This window comes from Salvia splendens, chromosome 16, assembly GCF_004379255.2.
Source record: "Salvia splendens isolate huo1 chromosome 16, SspV2, whole genome shotgun sequence".
Classification (NCBI taxonomy): Eukaryota; Viridiplantae; Streptophyta; class Magnoliopsida; order Lamiales; family Lamiaceae; genus Salvia; species Salvia splendens.
This window is the reverse complement of record NC_056047.1, coordinates 18624102-18630499: the sequence shown is the minus strand read 5'-3', so window position 1 is coordinate 18630499 and position 6398 is coordinate 18624102. Positions and strand designations below refer to the sequence as shown.

General features: G+C 36.2%; 1 pseudogene; it reads left to right on the top strand.

Moving 5' to 3' along the window:
• Positions 1–5273: 5273 nt before the first annotated feature.
• Positions 5274–6139, top strand: LOC121770302 (annotated as a pseudogene).
• Positions 6140–6398: the final 259 nt, after the last annotated feature.

Here is a 6398-nt window from a genome sequence, read left to right as displayed (position 1 = left end):
CAAACTCGGCGCCGCCTCACGCTCCTTTGTCGCCACCGTCGATACTGTGCTGCCGCTGTCTCTGTCTCAGCACCGTCGTCGCCATCACACTGCAATCCAGCCGCTACCCAACTCCTCCGTCAGCAGTGCCGTTTCTCACAACCGGTAAGCTCTCGATCTCCCCTTTACCCATTCTATTATTACCCAAGCTTTCATATGATTTCTAATTATTGGATTTCAAATATTAATGGGCAGAAAAGGATTTCCAAGAACTAGAGATTAAAGAAACGAGAGGATAAATTATAATGGCCTTAAAGATCGAGACTTTATCAAGCACAAAACATTCAACAGATTCAAAATTTTCAATTTGTGTACTACTATGAATGTTTGAATGTTAGTCTGCAGGGAATTTCCAAAATTAGGGAGTATACCTTTGGAATGAAGAGAACAATTTGAGATTGCAGGGGGATGGATATTTCACAGGCTGCTCAATTGTTTTCCGCTCAACTGTGACAAGAAAAATATGGTGCTATGGGTTTAATATTCAAAGAATTGTACACACTGAATTGAAGTGGAAGATTATACCTTTGTTGGAAAAATTCTTTTTTTGGTAATGCATGTTAATGGAATTCCATTTTAATGAAGGGTTTTAGTTGTATTCCGACTCAGGGAGTGACGCATAACCATTATGCGTCGTTAATAGAGAGACGCATAACCATCATGCGTCTTTATTTAGTGACGCATAAGGGTTATGCGTCATTAGGGAGTGACGCATAAGGGTTATGCGTCTTTTAACGACGCATAATGGTTGTGCGTCATTAACCAAAGACGCATAAGGGTTGTGCGTCTTTTCGATTTTGACACATTAGTGCCTAACAAATCTATCATTCCTACTATATTCCAAAAACTTAAAATTACTCGTCTTGAATTATTAAGAATGAAATATGCATATATAGATTAATTTTCATCATTGGATTCTAGTCTGATTAGCCATAAAAGATAGTATAAAACTTGAACGTTTTAGATTGACAACTTCAATGCGAAAAAATATCAACCCAATTAACTTGCAATCAAAATAGGACTGATCTGAAATTCAATAAATTGGCTCGTTTGATATTTCTAATAGAATGGGAGATATATCCCACTCGGATAGTGATAAAATGCAAACTCTATTTATTTTACAAACTCCAAACTGTTCAATACAATGTCAACACAACATTAACAGAATGTCAACATAGTATAAAAGTTCAAGATTTTGATGTCAATACCTTGTCAATACAATGTCAACCCAACACCTTATACAATATATAGAGTTTGCATTTGATCACATCTCTATCCAACCATATATGTTGTGTAATTAGATTTTATAAATGATAACTAAATGAGCAATTTGTGTTAGTGGGGACCCATAATTGTTTAGGGTTGATATAGGTATGCATTTTGTAAATGAGTGTGGCAGGCCCCCATTAAAATAAATTCCATAAGTGTAGAGAATAGTTTGGTGCAACCCTTAATATTTGAAGATGGCACATAAGGGTTATGTGTCATTAAAGAGTGACGCATAAGGGTTATGCGTCATTAGGGAGTGACGCATAAGGGTTATGCGTCATTAGGGAGTGACGCATAAGGGTTATGCGTCATTAGGGAGTGCCGCATAATGGTTATGCGTCTTTTAACGATGCATAATGGTTGTGCGTCATTAATCAAAGACGCATAAGGGTTGTGCGTTTCATTAATAACGACGCATAAGGGTTGTGCGTCACTCCCTAAGTCGGAATAAATCTACAGTACTTCATTAAAATTGAATTCCATTAGTGTCCTTTAACAAAAATAGAAAGAAGTCTACCTTTGTTGGAAGGGAAGAAATTTGCACTGGAAATTGTGAAATGGCGCTGATAAAGGATGCAGTTGTGGGGAGAGATATATAATGCAGAGATTAGATTTATGTTGACTGACTAAGGATTTGACTGTAGGATTGGTAGAAATAATAAATATTTTGGGCTTCTCTAAATTTGATCAACTAAAAAGAAATAAAAGGCTAGAACAATAGAGATAAAAATGATAGGCCCAAATATATAATTTTTGTACATTGATTAAATTGTGGTATTTTATTTTTAGTACTTGGTGTTATTCCAAGTACTCGTACGAACGCCCCAATTTTCCCATAGACGAATCTCACATCAATCTCGCCGACTACTTTCACCACACGACTAACCAACAATGATTCAACCATTTGATATTTTCGAAATCAACCAATCAAAACAAGGATGGTATTTTAATCAAAGTCTATCGCACGCTCGTTCCCAAAACAAAATCTTAACGTAAAAAGGTAGAAAAAAAACGGGTTTTAAGAAATTGTTTGACTTTGTGAAGAAAAGTAAAAGGTGAATGTGAGTTGAATGTGGATCCATTTAAAGTATTAGTTTTATAGTATTAGATTGTGAGTGTAAAAAGTTGGTGGAATATGGGGTTTGCATGCTAAAAGTGGAATAAAGTAAATGGTTCTATAAATCGTGGACAAACTAAAATGACAGAATGGCTCTTTAAATGGTGGACGGAGGGAGTACTAAATGTTTAGTCTTCTTCCTCTTCCTCAATGAATCACATCCATGGTTACTTCTTTGTAAATTGAATTATTGAAATTATCAAATTCAACTTAGAAACTATATGAGAATATAGTTACAACATCTCTCTCCAGTACTTAAGAAAAGAAAAGAAACAAAACTTAAATCTGTCTTCTTCCACTCGGATTTAGACCATTTCAGAGGTCCGTCTCCGGCCAATTTAGATATTCAAGAATACTTTGACTATTACGAGTTATCTGATACCAACCGGCTGTTCTTAGTGGGAAGATTCTATGAACATCCATTTTCCGTATGGTTCCACCTTCCACGAGTACCCAAGCTTGAATCCTAATTGCTCATGGCAAGAATTTCTAGAAGCTATTTATCGGAACTTTGATCTAGATTTCATCAAACTTCACCGAGATGAGAAAACTTCTCAACAAAATGATGGAGGCAGTTTTATATTTGGAAAAAATTGAGAGCGTGTCAGGTTCCGTCCTCGAGACTGTTGCAAAAAAGACAACGAGTCGCAACCGCAAGTGCTCGTCGAGACGATGTTGAGCAGAATATGGTCGAAACCAGATTTCCTCCGAAAATCCAAAGCCCAAAACTCACGGTTGTTGTTATTGGTTAATGGTTATGTCACTTAAGTCTCATGCCAAAAGACAATTTCTCCTTAACTCGGTGGGGTCCAAGCAATATAATTTTGTTTGCAAACAATGATCAAACAACGACAACGAGACAAAATTGATTTTCAGACTTCAACCTTGAGAGCAAGCTGGTTTTCAACCATGAGGGTTTAATAGGGACCTAGACTATTACTTTATTCTATAAATGAGCTAATAATCTCCCCGTATAATTATTTAGGATATTTTATAACTTATTGTTTAGTTGTTAGAATTTTGTTTATTTTTCATAATTGTTAGGATGATTTAATGGTTAAATGAACATAAATTTAAAAGCCGTGTCACGGAGGACTTGAACCCAAGATCTTTGGGCTCAGACATTATTAACCTCTCTATCGCTTGACCAACTCACACACACATTCAATTACTCTTCTTCATTCGCTCGACGTTTGTGATGATTTGTTTTAAACTGTTTCGCTCTGAAAACTATACTACTCCCTCCGTTTCACAAGAATATACACTTTTCAATTATGGAAACTCTTTTCACTCTAATTAGGTGGAACTCATTCTCCACTAACAATACTTTAATTACTTTTTCTCTCTACCTTTCTCTTACTTTCTCAATTTTGCATTAAAATTCGCGCCGAACCCAAAGTGCATATTCTTTGGGGACGGAGGGAGTACCACTTAATTGGAAACTTATCCGATTGGAGATTTCTTGATACTCAATTTTGTGCTCATTTTAATTAATTTTTCCGGTATTTTATATCGTGAAAAATTGGTTATATGGTTTATCTCATTGGCCTCTAATTAAGTTTATGGAAATACTATCATAGTTTGCGATTTTAGCGTAGCCTTAAAATTAATTATTTCTCTGTTTAAGCGTTACAAAGTTTTATAATTTAATTTAGAAAATGTAAGCATTCGAGAGCCGTATTGGTATTGTAAGATTATAGATATCCAATCTGTTGAATAACAAATTCATAAGTGACGTAAACCAAAAAAACCTCTGCCTGGAGAAGTATTTTAACTCTCAACCTTCCTTAATACTATTTCTTTAACAACTACGAAAATAAATTAAAATTGAGTCGTATCCTACAATCTATTTAAAAATTTTCACTCCACAAACGTTTATAAATAAAATCGTCAATTTATACAGCAGCAGAATGAATTTTCTACAAAATTAACTAAACGAATGAATATTCATTTCCCATAGGTTCATAGCACACAGCTATGTAAACAATATTGAGAAATGTACCTGACTTAATTAAATGCAAAAAGTTATTTTATTATTGAAAAGTATTCCTACCACTTATTTAGTAATACTATTGTCTTTTTTTCAGGAAAAAGAAGATGCTGAAAACCTGCAAATTTCTCCAGAAACAAAGTGTTCATTCAACATATGAGAGAATAGTATTTGACCATTAGTGAGGAACAAATTTCAACCGTAAATAGCAGACTCCATTGCAAAGATGATACGACTTCCTTCCTTAATTTTATTATAATTTTATATGTTATATTCTCATCTAATGGTTTACTTTATTTCTTATTGTCCAACTTTTCCTTGCAAATGAAATTGTTTAAGTGAGACTGTCTTTCTGCTTTTTAATGATTAATCTTAGACTCCATTACATGTTAATCGATGTTTGCACCTATTGAATTTCTCCTCATAATCAAGGTCGAACATTGGTCTCTAAGTTCACATTTTTTTTATGAATTACTATACCATCTATTACCAAGAATATTGGATTTTGAAACGTACTAACCAAATTGACAACAAATCTAACGGTATAACTTAAACTAAAAATCGCAAATATATCACCCATATTGACATTTTGAAGCCCTGAAATGCACATGAGAAAATTTTAATATATTAGTATTTATTATTGTACATTTTCGATCAATAAAAACATTTTTAATGAATTATCGATAGTTTATGGTAAAATTTAAAAGACGGATTAGTATACATATATATAGAAAAAAACATCGATTGATCGTACATAAGATGATTTCACATCCATTCCCAAAATAGAAATACTATCAACTATAAATATTCGCATTAATTAAACACATATATCAAACACAAACTAAGTAAAAAAATGTCATGAAATCATTGAATCTTTTGTTATTAATCATCTCCACACTGAGCCTTTTCTGGTCCCATGCCTCCGCAGCCGATCCCGACCCGTTGCAGGATTTCTGCGTATCCATCGACGACACAAAAGGCAGTAAGTATAACTGCAACATTCGCTATCTTAGAGTTATCTGACCTAAAATGTGTATTTTATCTATTAATGACACAAACGGTAGTAAGTATAACTGCAACATCTGCTATCTTAGAGTTATTTGACCTAAAACGCATATTTAATTTTTATCATATTTTGCCCATAACAGTATATTTGAATGGAAAGCTGTGCAAAGACCCGTCGTCCGTGACGTCGGACGACTTCTACTACGCGGCCGGGCTGCACAAGCCTCAGCCAATCACAAGCCCCTTTCGGGTCGAAAATCACGATGGCGTTCGAGCGCCAGTTCCCGGCCCTCAACACGCAGGGCGTGGCCATGTCGCGGATCGACTTCGCCCCGCGCGGCCTCAACCCGCCCCACGCGCACCCACGCGCCTCGGAGATGCTCGTGGTCATATAAGGCATGCTGTACACGGGCTTCCTGTCGTCGAACCCGAACGACCCGAGCGAGAACGGGACGCTCTACGCGAAGATCCTGCGCCCGGGGGACGTGTTCGTGTTCGTGTTCGTGTTCCCCCGGGGCCTGTTGCATTTCCAGTACAACATCGGGCAGGATGACGCCTTGGCGTTTGTGAGCTTCAACAGCCAGAATCCCGGGGTGGTGTCGCCGGCGAGGCTGCTGTCTGGGGCGGAGCCGCCAGTGTATGCTCGGGTGCTGGCGGATACTTTCCAGATTGATGAGAAGATGGTCGAGTATTTGCAGTCACAGCGATGGTGGGAATAACTAGATTATTTATATATATATATATATATATAGGTTAGTGATCAAGATATAATTAATTTTAAGTGTATAACTAGAGAACAAATCTCAGCCACACATTTTAATACTCCAAATTAATCTTATGGTTTAAATAATCTTGCAGATTTTTATAAAAAATAATAGTCAAAGGGCATTTTTGGAATTCAAAATCTCAAATGTATCAACGTGAATTGTCTTCTCCGCAATTTGTACAATCTGCATCTGAATTGTCTCCAGCCACCGC